Source organism: Anser anser, assembly GCF_964211835.1.
Source record: "Anser anser genome assembly, chromosome: 1".
Taxonomy (NCBI): domain Eukaryota; kingdom Metazoa; phylum Chordata; class Aves; order Anseriformes; family Anatidae; genus Anser; species Anser anser.
This window is the reverse complement of record NC_139720.1, coordinates 86,233,259-86,250,429: the sequence shown is the minus strand read 5'-3', so window position 1 is coordinate 86,250,429 and position 17,171 is coordinate 86,233,259. Positions and strand designations below refer to the sequence as shown.

General features: G+C 37.3%; 1 long non-coding RNA gene across 1 annotated transcript in view; it reads right to left on the bottom strand.

Moving 5' to 3' along the window:
• Positions 1-15,354, bottom strand: part of LOC310879949 — a 35,759-nt gene extending 20,405 nt beyond the window's left edge. Inside the window, exon 1 of the long non-coding RNA XR_014571278.1 lies at positions 15,263-15,354. This is a non-coding gene — a long non-coding RNA (uncharacterized lncRNA). The remainder of the gene's footprint in view (positions 1-15,262) is intronic.
• Positions 15,355-17,171: the final 1,817 nt, after the last annotated feature.

The window sequence follows — 17,171 nt, the reverse complement described above, 5'->3', positions numbered from 1 at the left end:
GGCATGTCTACAAAGCAAAACAAAGGTGTAATTTTACTAAGTGCCAACATCATCCTTCCTAGTCATTCTTGCTAGTACAGTGAGAGTTATACAGCATTGATGATGTGCATTTCATCATGTAGTGGCAGCCAAAGTAGGTACAGATGGTTCCTAGAGTGTTTTTAGGCACATTCGATTGTATATTGACTGCTCTTTTGGGTAGAGTAAGGTCTGTCAGGTTGTCAAAGACTGGTCTAGCACCCCCTGAGCATCTTCAACCTCATAAAACTTCAAATAAAGTACTTTAATTCCTTCTCTTTTAAAGCAGGGAGAAATATAAATTTTGCATGAAAAATATTTGATGTATATGAAGTAGCAACATTCCAAAGCAGAGTCTCTTTTTGCTTCCTGTAAGATCTTTCCTTTATTCTTCTTGTTTTCCAGGTCAGTTTGACCTAGAAATTTGTTCCTTTTCACATTTTCTTCTAAATTGCCAGCACCAATTTTCTACGCATCAGCAGAAATGTACCTGGAAATTTAAAACATCTGGTAAAGACAAGACCAACCATCCCCCCTTCTTAATTGCCTACCAGTGATGTTATGCCACCTTTTGTTTGATATTTCAAAGATTTCTGAACCTCACTTACAGTTAGCCAAGAGTCTTCTGAAATCTCCCCCTTCCCAAAGCCCTTATTCTATTCTTCCTGCATCTTCCAACAAACTGAATTTGAATTTATCCTGCTGCGCTTTTAGAACACTAAAGACTATGAGTTCTCCCTAGAAATGTATAAAAGAAATCCATTTTTTCCCTCCTTCCACAGAATTTCTTGAATTTAATTTACAGTATCATGTGCTTCTCTCATTTTTTCCTTTTTTTTTTTTTTTTTCTTCTTTGGGCTATGTAATTTCAATTTTGTCTCTGCTGTCAGATCATGGTTTCTAGAGATCTTACTATTCTTGTAACTTTCCTGTAAAGTATCTCCAGCTGATCCAGATCTTTTGTTAAGTGAGGGCCCAAGATTCAGTGTAGTCCTTTAGTCTTGAGGCCCTTGAATTTTTATCAAAGCTGAACAAATTGGAAAGATTACCTCAAGTGCTTTGCTGCCTCCCCGTATGGTATTTGGATTCACCACAGCAGTATGACATTTTTAACTCATGACTCACATGTATTAGCTTGTGGTTCAGTACAACCCCTGACCCTTTTCTGTATAACAGCTTCCTAGCCAGCTGCTCCTCATTCCTTATTTATGCAGTTGATTCAGCTTGCCTACGTGAAGTACCACATACTTGCCCCTATTCCATTTCAGCTTGTCTTTCCCAAGTTGTCAAGATCATTTTGAATTCTGCTCAGTGAGTCCAGCTTCCTTCATCTCAACATGTTAACGCCTTAAGGGTGGTGGTCACTAATGAACAGCAAGCAGTTCAAGGCAGCTCCATACATATCTCAGTTTTGGTAGGGAAACAGTGATAATCACCTTCTGTGTAGAAGTTTCAAATGGTTTTGTACACACTTTGACACAGATCTTTGCAGACCATGCTTCCTTTACTTTCAAGGATATAAGGAGTGACAGGGTCAGAAGACTTCCCAAAGTCAAGACACAAGGGATCCAGCTCTTCACTGACGTATCACAGAAATACGTTGTTTTGACACATTTTTTTCCTCCATAAAATCTGTTCTGGCACTGTTTGTCTCCGTGTTAATTTCCAAGTGCTTAGAATAGTTAGGGGAGCTTTGTTCTAATACCTCTCTAAAAGTTTTAATTGTCTAATACACCTGTACTTCACAAGCTAGTTGGATTTTTAATGATAGGCATCTTGGTATCCCTTGTGAAAATGACTGTCTCTGAACACCCTACAGTGACCTCATTTCCTATAACTGGATTCAGATCTTGGATGCTTAGTGTGTATTTACTGAGAAGAAAATTATTGGCAACTTTGACTTGAATTATTTAGGGGAAGTAAATAAACAAGTCACCATATTTTGATTCTAGCTTGTCAGAAATATTAGGAAATAAAAAAAATAATTTATACCACTTTTTATATTTCTTGATGATTTATTATCTTTTCAAATTAAAAAAATAGATATGATTTTCAACACCAAGACATCATATTTTAGTTTTCTAAATTTGTCCCAAGTTAATTATTTTTTCCATTTAAAAAGTATTTTTCAGAAAATCTACTTTTAAGAAAAGAAAAAGTAGCTGTGACTTTTACTCTGAACTGCAGTTTCAGCATACATATAATTTAACGCAACATGGATCCACAGTACTTTCTGGGCCAATCAAGGCAACTTTTTTCATAATGTGATTTTCAGTGTTTGTGAGAGTAGGTTATTGGTTAAACAGATGGGGGAAGTGGGGAGCAAAGTGAGCTTTTGAAGTTATGAGATCATAGAAAATTTATTCTGATGGTTGAATCAAGGGACCTGAAAGCTGGTGATAAAACAAAGGATTTTGCAATTTCTTGTGTCTAGTTAAATTTGTATCTACTCAGGGCATTGCCCTTATACCATAGCTGGAAAACCTGTAGGACATCCAAGGTTACACTGCAGCAGGGCAACTTTCCCAGCTTCTAATAAATTTAAACCAAGAAGCCCCCTAAGATATTGAGTCTGAAGCTGAAATTGCCTTCTCTCTGACAAGTTAAGGAAAAGGAAATGATCCTACACAAATAGAGACATTTTGCTAACCAGGCACTCAGAAATCACTCTATGATAATATATTAAAAGTGATGTCAAAAGTGATATTCTTATTTTTGTCTCTATTTAAAATTTATATTTGATATAAAACATCAGATACAATAGAAGAAAAACTGTCGTCTTAAATGTTGGGTGATTCAGAACCTGTAGAACCAAACGGTAAATAAAAGGTTCAAGTCACTAAGCAAATGGCTACAAAGAAATATATCAGTTCTTTGAGTTTGACTCAGCCAGGTAGTGTAATGGTTTACTGTGGACCATCACAGGTCCTTGCATCACCTTGCCTTTCTGGAAGTCAGCTCTGTTCTGGCTTAGGTGGACTGCCTGGAGCAAGGGTCAGGGACATTGCCACCTGCCCCCCCAAGATTTTGGCTCTCCCCTCCAGAAACTCTCTCTCTCTAAACTTAAAATATGGCCTTTCCCCCTCAAAAGCTGCAGTAACAGAAAATTGCCTGCCCTCTCACTCTGAGGACTTCCCTTCCTCCCCCTGGCACAAGGGACACAACTCATATAATTCTGCATCTGCAGAAGTGATCGTTAAAATTTGCAGACTGCTGCCCCTTTGATTATCCTGCTTTTCGAAAATTGAGGGCACACTTAGAGGAAAATAAAGACTTTACATAGCTTTCCCAGAGTGATAAATACAAATGTAAATAAACAGACAAAACTCCCTCAGTTTCCTTAGGGAATTTCCACGCAGACTAAATGGGTATCAGTCTATTTGCTTGTCCCCAGTTAAAAGCAAAACAACCCCCTTTTGTAACAAGTTCAGAATGTTAATGACTGTTGCTGTCTACTCCATCATCCAGAAACAGACACATTCAAAAAATAGTTCTAATTTTGAAAGTACTGATATGTGCCAATGAACTTGTGTGTCAAAAGTGGTAAGTATGGGTATTTAAGGGGCTCCATAACATCTATAGCTCCATAAGCAATAGAAGTTTAGCATTCACATATCACTACAGGTAGTATTTAAATAAGTGCATGGAGATATGTATCTCCCTTTTATCACTTCAACAGTTTTACAGTCAACTATTTCACCCTACTTAAAAGTCAAATTTACAAAGTTCTTTAGCATCACACGTCTCCATCAACAGTATCATAAACATGGATGCAGTCTGGGCATGTATTCTTTCCAAATCCCACAGAGAAAACAGGAGTTATACTTCTGGATAGGTAGTGAGTTCATTTAGACAAAAAATAATGGCTGCTAACTACACCTTAGCACAGCTAACTACAACCAGTAGGCTACACTAAAGATAGAGCAACAACAGTAATAACGATAAAATTCAGTAACACAAATTTGTAGAACAGTAATAGTTGTGGCTTTGCCATTTTTATGAGGCACTAATCTATTTGCCTCATAAGGAAGCAGAATATAGTCTCATAAAACAGTACAATGGAACTATGGTATAATGACTTTAGCAGGTACAACAACAGCAGCGCTACAGACACTTTCTTGACAAGCTATATGATGTAGGACGACATGTATAATATAAAACAAACCTAAATTTCATTTGATTGTGATTTCAACCTTATCAGGACAGAAAGGGATCACAAGAGAACACGAAGTAGCAAAGAAAAATACAAATACCCAGTATATGATGAAATGCAAGCTTTTAGCTGCCTAACTGTAAAAATGTTTCAGCAGATGCCCTGAACACTAAAGGTATTTCTGCAATTCATATAAAGCAAGAGTTTTAAAAGCAAATCATCACCTATAAAATAAGAAAGATTTAAATGGCAGAATTAAACAGCTTTAAACTAAAAGAGGGTAGATTTAGACTAGATATAATGAGGAAATTTTTCACTCAGAGGGTGGTGAGGCACTGGACTAGGTTGCCTAGAGATGCTGTGGATATCCCATCCCTGGAAGTGTTCAAGCTTTTGTTGAAGCTTTGAGCAACCTGGTCTGGTGGGAGGTGTCCCTGCCCCATGGCAGAAGGTTGGAGCTGAATGGTCTTTAATGTCCCTTCCAACCAAAGATGTTCTATGATTTTATGAATTAAACAGAAATAGTCCTTCAGAAGCTGTAATTTTATCACATTTTCTCTGTATGGAAAAATATCAAAAACATGCCTTTTAAAAGACTATATCACAGAGTTTATGCCAGTCTAGTAAAGAAAAAAAAAAAAAAGTAAAATATAAGTTTGGTTTGAAGTTTTGCTTAATCATACGCTTTTTGCTGTTTTCTATTATTGTAAAGGGGTAATTATACATATGTTGTCTTATATATTCATGCAACAGGAATACTAACAGAATAACAGACTCAGTATCCCAGCTACTGGCAGTGCAAAGGTTGGTAAACAATTTACAATGTCTGTATGTATTTACTGATGGCCTGATGCAGTGCTCAAGAAGTCCACTGGATGTCTTTTTTCATTAGGTACCAATATAATCTCATAATATTGACTCTATTTTATTGTGATTTTGAATTTAAAAAACGGAGGCAAATACCTGGTTTTATTTTACTGTCTGTATGGGATGTTTTAATGTGAAATCCAGGTCTGCAGCTGCAGTGCCTCTGTTCTAATCACAATCACAGTTCTAAAGAATAACTTGAATCTCTCTGATCATCCATGATAGGACCAAGAAAATTGAAGTTACTCCCAATTTTGAAGGGTCTATAAAGGTCTGAAGGGTCTATAAACTGACATCTAAGGTCTGTACATTTCTATTGTACTTTGTTCATGGTGCAACCCCACTCTCTGAAAATGTCCTCTTGAACAGCTGAAAGTGCTGCAAGCTTACTGTCCTACATATTTTCTGTCCACAGAGCTGCCAGAGACGAAAGTGGGTGTGGTGGCACTAAACATGCCATGGGATTCATGCGGTCTGCAAGATCTCACAGGCATTCTTAAGGCTGCCTCTGTTAGTATGAAAAGCAGGCGAGAGTGATTTGAAGCAGGTTCAAGGCCATCACTAACCCAAAATGTGTATGTGTCTTTGTTCACGTGTAGATATATATGTATCTAAGTACATATACACATCTGTATAGATAGAAAGACACACATAGTCAACACTTAGTAGTCCATGAGCCTACTGCTGCCTTTCCTGCTTTCAACTACACCAGTAATGGCTGTTCACCGTTGTCTCCTCTTCCTGTAGTGTCTGCTTTTGTCTTCAGCATCAGATATTTTAATAGCAGCATGAAATTGTTCTAATGAGTGACTTGAAACAGAAACCCAAGTCCTTTAGATTACAGATGTTTGCATCAGAGCTGCAGCTTGCAGAGATAATACTTGTTTAGTGGATGAGCTGAATATGGCAGTTCAAGTAGATTTCAGCAGGTTTTCATTTACTTAGCCTCACAGCGAATCAGCTGAATGATACTGTGGTACCTAGAGTTATCTGCTACAACATACCCTTCCGTCTCTGAAGGTTAGGGCCAAGGTGATCACAAAATCATAGGTGACTGCAAGGAGGGAACCTTTCAGATATTTTGAAGGTCTTATACAGTGCAGAGTAATGTAGAATAGTTATGCTCCTCAGTAAGACTGGGAAAAGCAACACATCTTTAGTTGAAACTAGTCTTGGTAAGGGCTGTACATGCAGAAGACCTGGTGGAACAGGACAAAATGTATCAGGAATGCAAAGGCCAAACACGTTGGGATGTCAAGATGCATATATCCACCAGAATCAGAGATACAAATAAACAAATCTGTTTGCTAGCAAATCAAAATTCGATGAAATGTGTACACGTCATAAATGACTAAAACAGTACCTAAAGGTCTTGAAGTTTTAGCTGATGGATTGTCTCTGTCTCTCGTCCCTTTTTAATGTTTCCTTCTCTTTTGTATAATCAGAAGCATTTATGAACAAAGCAGTAAGATTTTATTGCTGTGGCTTGCAACAACCAGTCAGTTGTCTAGCAGCAAGATAAAATGACACAGAAGCAAAGTTATCCTACTTTTATGTAAATTCTACCTTTGACCTGCATGCAGCTGGCAGTGCATATTTTATTGTGTTCACTGGGTTTTCATTACACCCCTTGTCATTTGCTGAAAGGTATTTTAACTTCATTTAAATCTCCTTCTGCCTCAGAAATGTCAATAAATGTCATTGTTATCATCAGTTTTGTCCTGGCTTGGCTTTTCTGAGTTTTCTGTCTCTAGATTTGATTAAAATTGGGAAATAAATAGTGAATAACATATTGATTGCAGACTGGGAAAGGTTGCAGATAATTTATTATCTGGTGAGCATGATACCAAGTTTTTTTCTACTACAATCTTCAGACTAACAAAATTCATTCTGATGGGAAAGTAGGTTTTGTAACCATTCTTTAGTGCAAAGTAGTTTTGCAAATCTTTGTTTGGTCATCTATAGACCATAAATCAAGTTAAGATCAAAGATAGTTACCCATACAGTTAGTTTAGCAGAGACCTTAAAAAAGAGGCTATTAGAGAGTATTAGAGCTGAAATAAAAATGCTTCTCTTGCAGGAAAAAAATAAGAAAAAAAAAAAAAAAGAATGAAAGATCAACAGACATTGTCTGTGAACACTAATCTAAACTATAATTCACTGTATTATCAGTAATTTCATTATATTGCTTTACCCAACCTTACAGAAGAGTGGGTATTTGGAGCTATATGTCTTAAACTGACATTTTTTCGTTCTCCAATACTGCATCACTAGCCAAGAGAATGAAAACTTAAAATGCCAGCATAAGCTTCAGTACTCTTCATCATACCAATGAACCCTCATGAATCTTCCTGTTTTCAAATCTTTTCATGACTGAGACTATGTGAACATAACAATGGCGATGATTTAGAGGAAGCCACAAAACCAGGTATGACATAGTCAGGTTCTTTAGTCTTTCCTGTTTACCTCTTAAAGAGTACCTGATCTAACACCCATATAATCTAGAGAAGATCATTTATGACTTCAGTAGTCTTTTCCTGTATCTGCTACTACAGGACTCCCTCTCCTCATGTCAATCTAATGCCTCTTGTCACTAATGGCAGTGGGAAACGTTCTCTGAGAAAATCCTTCTCTGATGTCTGCAGGGCCAAAGTTTTCTCAGCATACTATTTGGCAGAGGAGGCTGCCTTCCACTTGAGGCAGCTCAGGGCAACACCTGATTTGTAAGTGGAGGCACTAAGTGTTATCGTGAAACAAACAGTAATCAGAAAACATCCTAATATGTCTGGTGGGCCAAAGAATCACCATTATCTTTGAAATATCACCCTGAAATATCAACAGTGTTGCTGTTGATTAAGAGCACAGGACAGCTCATGTAGGTAACCACTCTGCCCCAAAAATGGCAGAAAGCCAGCAGAGCCAAGAGGAGCATTACCAGTAGAAGCTGTTCTTGGAAGCTAGACCACAGTCCCAACCCTTTCCTCTCCACACCTCTCTCTCCCCAGAATCACAGTAATGGTTTTGTGGCCAAAATGAACTTACAGAATGGGTGCCAATGCATGCCACTGATACTAATCCCCAGTAGCAGGGGAGAAATGTATGACACTCTTCAAGAAATATCTGAGACACTTAGCCTCTTTCCATCATCTCTGAGTACCTGACAATCTTTAATCTGATCATTTGTGCTCCACAGAAGGTAAGGAAGAGTTACAATCCACATTTTCAGAAATAATATTTTGCATCATATAAGACCATGCTGAGAAGGTTAAAGCAGGTTTTGTGATTACTACAGCATCAAATTCAAGAAACCCCTGAATGAGTCAGTCATCCAGAGCGGATAGGCATGGCTTCCTGTATAGCAAATGCAGAGTAGCAATGCATAAACAGCCACCTTATTAAATGGCATCAGTTTACACCTCATTAAAAGACATCAGTTTAGGCGCACTACTCCCTACAAAATATGCATAGTATCTTTTACTATTCCTTTGCCATTTGTAGAAGTAGCAGGAGGAAGTTGCATGTAGTACCAGTAGCTAGTTGTAGGTAGCAGTACTGTGTATAAATCATTCAATTTAAGAGACTTAAATGAAAAATACTCAACAACACTGATATATCCATGTAATATCACTGTAATAACAGCTAATACACAGTACCTGTCCCTAGCTGCTGATCAGATTTTGCACACACCTCCCAAGTCATTAAGATTGCCGCTCTAAAGTGACATTATCAGTCAAACAATGTATTAATGAATGATTAGAAATAATACAATGTAAGCCTTTCCAGCTGTATTAGAAGGCCCTGATTCAGTACCTCTGGAGCATTTAGGATAAAAACAGTATGTGGTAAAATATGAGGGGATTTAACTTATCTTAATACTATCTTCTGGGCATTTCTAAAGAATAAACATGTTTTCATCCACAAATTTCATGTGCAGTTGGAGACCAGAGTTACCATTTATTACAGGAAAAGACTCTTATGGAAAAGGACTAGCCAGAAGAGCTGTCTCACTGATAAGAGATAGAAACGAACTGACTAGAAATGAGATGCCCTCCTGTAAGGTATTGAGCTACATTAGATTTGCTCTGTGTTTTATTCATTTGTAATATAAGCAGGTCATGGCGCATTTACGCGTGGTTGTATTACTCTTCAGCTATTGCTTTTTTATTAATGTAAAAAAAGAAACATAGAGCATGTAGGAAAAATAGCTGAGATGTGAAGGTGAACAAAATGGCAAACAGAACACAGAATCATCCCGTGCTTCTGTTTCAAGCTGAACCATTGCATTAGCCTGTGAACCTCAGTTCCCAACTTCCTTGCCTCTGTATCCAGTTCCCTTGTTCCACCAGCAGGTTGCTAATGGCACTGCTGTTAAAGAAGAAAGACTCTTCAGCTGCAGTTCTTTTGGGAAAGCTTCTATACAAGTTAAATAAAAGATAAATGTTATTATTCTGTTTCTTGCCCCATATTATTCAGACAGTGCCAATGACCCAAACAACAAAAGAATACTCACTGTCAGTTGCAATCAGTAGGGAAAGAAAGACTCCAGAGAATTATTTAGCACAGAAATATATCTTGTGTTTCATCTTCCTACATTTCTAGTTAAGCTAGAAAGGGATTTTCAAGAATATCGAAGTGATTTCAGCAATACAGATTTCACTGAAACTAATGGGACTTTTGCTCCTAGTTGCTTTTCACTCTCCTCATTAAGTCTAAGGCATTCTTTTCACCAGATTTCTACCTAGATTACAAATATTTGCAGTATTTCCTAGGGTACAATTAGGTTTAGTAGTGTCCTTCATAGCCCAGATAGAAATATTTCCAACATGGAAGAACACCAATTTCATGCCCTGACCACTAAGATGCCCTCAAGCCTTCGTGCATAGAGGAAGAATATGTCAATATCTACAAGAAAAAAACTCATCAGTACAGGCAATACTTTTGGCTTATAACAAATATAGAGCATGATCACTAACTAGATCTTCATTTCCATGGAAATCATGTATCTTGAACAGCTAAGAATTAGTGTTAAGATATATAACTGACAAGGTAAGCAAGGAAACATCTCAGAATAAGTTTTTTTTTTGCATAAGTATTATTATTCTGTGTTTCTATTGCAGCTTATGATTCTCTCCATCATTGTGCTTCAGGCAACGACAAACCTTTTCACCTTAAAAACAGGCAATGGGATGTTTGAAATGGAATGTGAGGGAGGGGGTGCATGTATATATATATTTTTTGATTTCCCATGGCATCTACTTAGCGATGATTCCATAGCACCCCATCTATGCAAGGAGCAGCATCTGTATCATAAACTGTAACATTGCACTGCTTCAAAGCTGGAGCAGATTTGCTCCCTACACTCCCAGTTCTCTAATTCCTGCTGCTGACACAGAAGCAATACCCAATCAACTGACTGAGCAAAGTGTTGACGGACCCCAGAGATGCTTCTCTGCCCCCTCTGTGATGAGAGGGCAAAAGGAGAAGAAACAGAGTCCATTAACAACTTGAGGGGGATGTCAAGGGATTAAATATTGTTCTGAGTTTCAATATGAGATGTAGAATGAGTCAGAGCTCTGGCTGATCCACTGGGAAGAGAGGAGCAGGCTGTGGAGACAGATAGTGAGGAAGAGGCTGCAGTGAAAGAGAGGAGGCTTGGGTCAGCCTGAACTTTCAGGTACATCCTCTGTCAAGAAGAAACATGTAGCTGAGCTGTGTCACACATATCCTCTCCTGTTGCCCTTGAAGGGTGCAATTTACATTCTTGCACTGACAGCTATGCCTAGCATAAGGGAAAGACCAGTCAGGGATGCAAAGCCTCCTTGTTTCTCAGAGTTTTCCCTTTGTCCGTTGCCAGTGGAAATATCCAGAGCATGGGGGAACAGCACCTTCCCTGTACACAAAAGTGGAGCCAGCAGGGGGCAACTGCTGTACAGTTAACCTAGCTGCTTTGCTAAGCAAAACAAAGCCATAATTTAGTTCCTTATGAGTATCTGAAGCCTGAAGTTTCCCTGTCAGGAAAGGGATCTGGAAAACCCCTCCTTGGACAGACTGTCCTCTAAGGTCTAAGATGTGGCAGTGAGCAAAACAGCTTTCCTTACACACTTCATTATAGATAATTATCTGGCTCTTAACCCTTCTCTGCCTTACAGTCCCCGAAATTCTTCGTTGTTTGTTTCACTAAACCACCATCTTTTACAGTTAAGTTGTAATTCAGAAAACACTAATGCATCTCTGAACATCGCAAAGTTTGCTCTAATGAATCCTACACATTACTTAAGCAGAGAAAAATGCACCATATCTGCACTGCCTCAGTGAATTTCACAGAGTATACAACAAAAGAAATGTTTAATTACACTGTCACTAAGGCTTATTATGCCCCCCCCCCCCCCATCCTCCTCATCCCAATATGATGGCAATAATCAAGCTAATCAGGAAGTTGCTGTTTATAAATCAATTAATATATCAATTAATGCACTGCTTAATGTGCTGCCTAAAGCAGCTATTATTGGCAGTACATGTCAGTTAATTGTTTCCTTCCTACCCTACTGGCTCAGTGGGAATGTACTGGCAGAAGGTCTCTCTTATGTTTGTTTTGCTGACACTGAGAATGATGCTGGACTGTTGCACTTCTGGGTACAGGAATGCAATAATGAGTATATCTCCCTGTTTCACTGCCTGAAGGGAAAAAAACCTTGCTCCTGGACTTTCTACCATAAGTAAAGGGTGAAGTACATTCCTTTGCAACATAAGATGTGTAATCAAGGACATTGCACTTCAGACTGTGTCAGACCCAGACCCTTCTCCACCAGCAGCAGTCTCAAGGTCTACTGAGGGAATACATAAGGCACAATACCAGCCTAAAAATTGATGCTATAGGCTGTTGGATATATCTGGCACATCAGTAGGGACTCCACACCTTTCAAATAGTGTTAGATGTGTATTCTGGAAAATAGCTGTGAATAATTGCAACCTGTTTTTCTCCTAACACAGCAGCACACCACAAATCAGAAATTAACCTCAGAGATATAGCCAAAAGTAGCAAAAGTTAACATAACAGTAAGGTAAAGCAGGAGTTAATTAGGTCCCTATGAGTCTCCCATTTTAGCCATACTGTTTTTCCTGACATTCACTTCCTTTGTCAGAACACAAAACTTGGACTAATAAGACTAAGCTTATTTGCTAGTGAACCTTGACAACACAACTTGTAAAGGTCTACCACTGTTAGAAGTTATCTTGGCTTATCTCCATTGATGTAAAGTCCAACAATGACTTGCAGTTGTAAGCAAAATGGTATCAAGTTTTCTACAACACGTTGTTCACACCACCACATTCTTGACTCTTGTACCTGTTAAGTACAACCCTTGCATTAAAGTGGCACGAGATGATTTGTCTGTTCAGGTCACATCAGAGAATTTTGGAGGGACAATATGAGGATTGGAGTTCCATATTGGGACTGAACAAGAACAATAAGAAAAAAAAAAAACTTGTTAAAATAAGGAAAATAAGAAACTATTCTGTTCTGAGAAGTCATTATAGACTAGCAATCAAGTTCTAATTCTACTTAGCTACATAATTGTTCTAGGTAAATATATTACTTTGAGCGTAAGACATATCAAGTCATGGGCTTTCTATACAATTAGAGTGCAATAAATCAAAGTAATTTGCTGCTATATTGTATGTAGACACTTATGTGAGGGCTCATTATCTTCAACCTGCCACAGAAAGTTTTGTACCTTTGTACATGCAAAAAATATATAATTGTACATAAAAATAATGTACCCAGTTTTGAATTTCACAGTCTCTGAGATTTCATAAACATTTTAAAAGATCCTCTGTCTTTACAAATATATCTTTTCAATAAAAAACAGCAAGTCAGAGACAATCAATGTTAAGTGTAGCAACAGCATGTTATTGCTGAATGTTGTCCACACACAGAAGAAGAAAGGAAGGATGGAAGGAAGGACGGATTCGATACAGATAGTGAAGTAAACTTGATCAGACTGAAAGTCCCCAGATGTGGAAAAACTGACTCCAGCTATCATCACATAAGTTATTAACTCTGAACACCATCTTATTAATGGGACACTGAAGAAGAGAAATGCATACCAGAACATACAAGAAAACATAAATGGGAAAAAAAGAAATTCTGGAGCTGTGAGAATGGTGGTGCACATGGAACAGACGATGCTTTCAAAGGTACTCTGTATTGACTGAGCACTACTTCAAATGAATGGAAAAAAAGCTCTCAGTAGCAAAAGGGAGCTGAGCTAGTTCAGTGCTCAATATCTTTGAAAAGCTCTCTCTATAGCATGCAAACCCCAGCAGTTTTCGAACTTGTGAAATACTGAGTGATTACATGCACTTCCACTATCCACAGTCCTGGGTTTTTAGTACAGTTTGGAGCATCACTCATGTTTTTATTGACAGACACCTGCCGAAGGATCCTTTTGTCTCAAGTTAGACATATAAACACAAAACTATTTTGAACATATGGAGGCTGTACAGTATCAGCACTGGAAAAAGGAACAGTAGTTCAAAATTGAAGGAGAATGTCATTTCCCAAGTAAAAAAAAAGGTATATAGTCATGGTTTGAAACATGACATGGCTTCAGAACTACAATGTGAAAATAGCTTTAAAGCCCCAAATGACCACTCCTTGTTGGGAAAAAATGCCTTCTCCAAGTTTTGTTTGTTTGTTTGTTTGGCTACAAAAACACAAGGTTGCTTTTAATCTAAAAGGAAACTGTTACATAGGAATAGCTTGTTTTGTGTCACTTGGCTTGCTTTGTAGTTTTCAAGGGATTTAAACCAACAGAGTTCCCACCTTTCAGAAATACACGAGAGCCTTAAACTCTACAGAAAACATCTCTCTATAGAAATTAAGGCATAGCTATCCACAAATGCACTTCGCAGAGATTTAAAGTCTCAGGTCTGATACCACCTTCTGTACAGTACACACAGTACAAATAATTCTGATGAAATTTATGTGAGGAGGAAATTTTACTTAGACTTTTGTCTTAGACCTCTTGACCCTCTAACAAGGTTTAGAAAGAATTCATTCTGCCCAAGGCCAGATTCAGCAAAGAAATTAAGCTTTCATTTGAATTCAAAATTAAGGTTGAGATTTTAAAGCTGTCTGCTAAATCTAGCCCTATGTCACTAGGGGAAGCCATGCGTACTGTGAAACTCATCATAAGTAGCAGAGCTTCACTAGTCTTCTTTTAAATATTAGCTTACTGAAGATTATGCTAAAATATTTGGTTTTACTTTTGCAAATACAGAGGAGATTTTCTATTTAAATGCATGAGATGAGAGAGACCCAATGGTCTGAAGATGGAGGCACACCTTTGGAAAAAAAAAATTAAAAATCACCTGGGGCATGGTAACATACATGATTGGAAATATTCTGCAACTGTTTAAAAACTATTCCTTAATTGATTTCATGGAAGAGAATTCACTAGGTCTGGAGATGCAGCTGATATTCAAATACATCAAAGAAGTACTGGAGGAGATACTGGACGTGATTTGTTCACTGACCAGACAAGACATAGAGGGCACATTTCTGGACAGGAATGAGAGAGCAAGCTAGCAAGACAATACTGAAGGAGAATTAACAGAGGAGAAAAGGAATTTGACAAATAGGACATTCAGGATGAGAAGCTGGAAAAGAAAATGAGAACCAGAACTAGTTCCAATTAAAGTTTAAGGAAAGAAGAGAATGAAATTAAAGAACTGCCATACTAAAACAAAATTTAGTGTGACAGGCACATATTAGTAGGTTTGTCATCAGCAGAAATGAAGCAAACAACAGAATGAATGCATTTTGCCACTCTTGGGCTAAAGTCAACACATAAACATGAAGAAAGAGTCAAACAGATGATGGTCTTAAAAATATTAGTAAATACAATTTTACAGCTAAACAAGTGGTAAGAGATGGGACATGCAGTAAAAAAAGCAGTGATTTATATGCTCCTGTGAGAAAGCCTCTCTGTGTTGACAAAAAAAAAAAAAAAAAAAGAAAAAAGAAAAAGCACTAGACTGAAAACGGATGTTCCATGTTCCAGTTCTGCACACAAAAAAATTTCAGAGTCATGGACCATTACAGTGCCTCCTGTTAGGAGAAGCTGAAGTTACGCTTTCTTATCAAACAGAAAACGTTCCAGTTTCCTGTCTGAATTAATAAATTACTGCAGAATAGGTCCAAACCCACCCCATAATTCTTACCAAACAGCTCCAAATCCATTACTTCAGTTACTTCATATCCATAACTTCAGTTACTACTGAAATGTGAAATGGTGAGAGAATTTTGTTAGTAGACCCTAGAAGACAGAAGGAAAAAAAGTCAAACTGTACTTTCCATGAGCAAGAGCCAGTCAACGTGTCTTCATAGGTTACTACTCAGACATGAGATCTTAAAAAAATACTTCCTCCAGTAACATGGATCAAGATAATTACATATGGTTGATTGTTGAAGAGATTATAATTTTGCAGGAAAAAGAAAAAAACACATTCAAGTAGCAAACAAAGCAAAACATGATAACAATGTAAAAAACATGTAAACATGTAAAAAAAAACATGTAAATAGCATGTATCAACACTATCCAGCAGTCCCATTGGGAGTTAAAACAGCTTTAATAAATACAGATTGTTAAGTCTGTTGTGCTTTACACCTGTAAAACACTATATAAACACTAACAATAGAGGACTGGCTGATCTCCCTGTGGCACTACTTCTTCCCTCTCTACACAGTTATGCCTAAACATTGACTATACAAAATAAAGAAGTGGTTGTTGTTGTTGTTGTTGTTTTTTTTTCTCCCACTCTTTCCTCTTGCATAGGTAATTATCTAGACATAACTTTCAAGGGAATCATCACCATCCCTTATGAAACATCCATTTAGAGTGTTTAAGTCATTTACAATTGCCACTGAGAAAAAGACCTTTTTTTGTTTGTTTTCGTTCTTATTACTTTTATTTCTCTAAGTGTTCCTTCATAAGGAAAAGTTACAAAGAGAAACTCTCATTGTATTTTTATTATCAATAATGTTTTAACAAGTGTCTGGAGATGTTAATTAAAAGCCTGTGCAGTACCTACTGTCCCTGACCAAGGATGTTAATCTAGCAGATGCACATCATCTTCGCTTAAGATTTGGATAATACATACAGCTCATACAGCTGTTAGTACTTCTCATTTTTTTAACACTACTTCCATCCCCTAAGAAGTGAGGTATGGAAAGATTAAGGCCAATGACCATCATATGTCTATTATGTAAAGTTGGAAAAAAAAAAAAAAGAAAAAAAAAGCCTACAAAGGGTCCTTGAACACAGCTCCCTTTGACATCTTAACATGATCCTTACTGTTAAGCTTCCTGGATGACTTTCTATGCAATAGATATAAGATTTTCTATGCGATTCTTAGCTTGCATCCTATAATATATGAATGACAGCATATCTTAAGTGCTATGTCTGCAAAGTGTAAGCCATAAAGTGTTTTTCAAGTAATCATGCAATCTAAAGTAGGTTGCTTACTATGACTGAGAAATGAATTCTAGAGATATGAGTGCTGTTGTATATTTAACATTGTAACTCTCTTTTTCAAATATCACATTTTAAAGTATCCTAATCTTGGGGTTTTATAGCTCATCTTGAAAGTTTGTCAAGCAAGCTTTCATGAAACATACACATACACTTGTATATACTATTCTTCTTTCTTCCTTTTGGTAATCATCAGTCTTTACTTTCCTTTAATGACATTTTCTACCAGTTACCACACCTCTTAACTTTGCTTTGGTTAGCTCATTTTTTAAAATAGTCACAATCTAGCTAAACTTGTGAATTTTGCAGTTTATTTAAGGTAATTAGTAAGGAGGAATGAGAAAAGCCTTCTCTGCAATATTATACATACCACATGCTTAAGATACGTACTGCTAAGGAAAGCAAGATACTTGCCACAGTTTCAAAATTAAATCAGCTCTAACAAAAGCAGATCAATCGTTTTTAATGAATGAGGAACATGTCAAAAACACCATAAATTCAGGGTAGCAGAATACATGCTTCAAACTCTCTGCTTCTTTTTTTAATGATAATGAGTTAATTGACATACTCCCCAGAGGGGCAGGCTTCTGAACACTGAT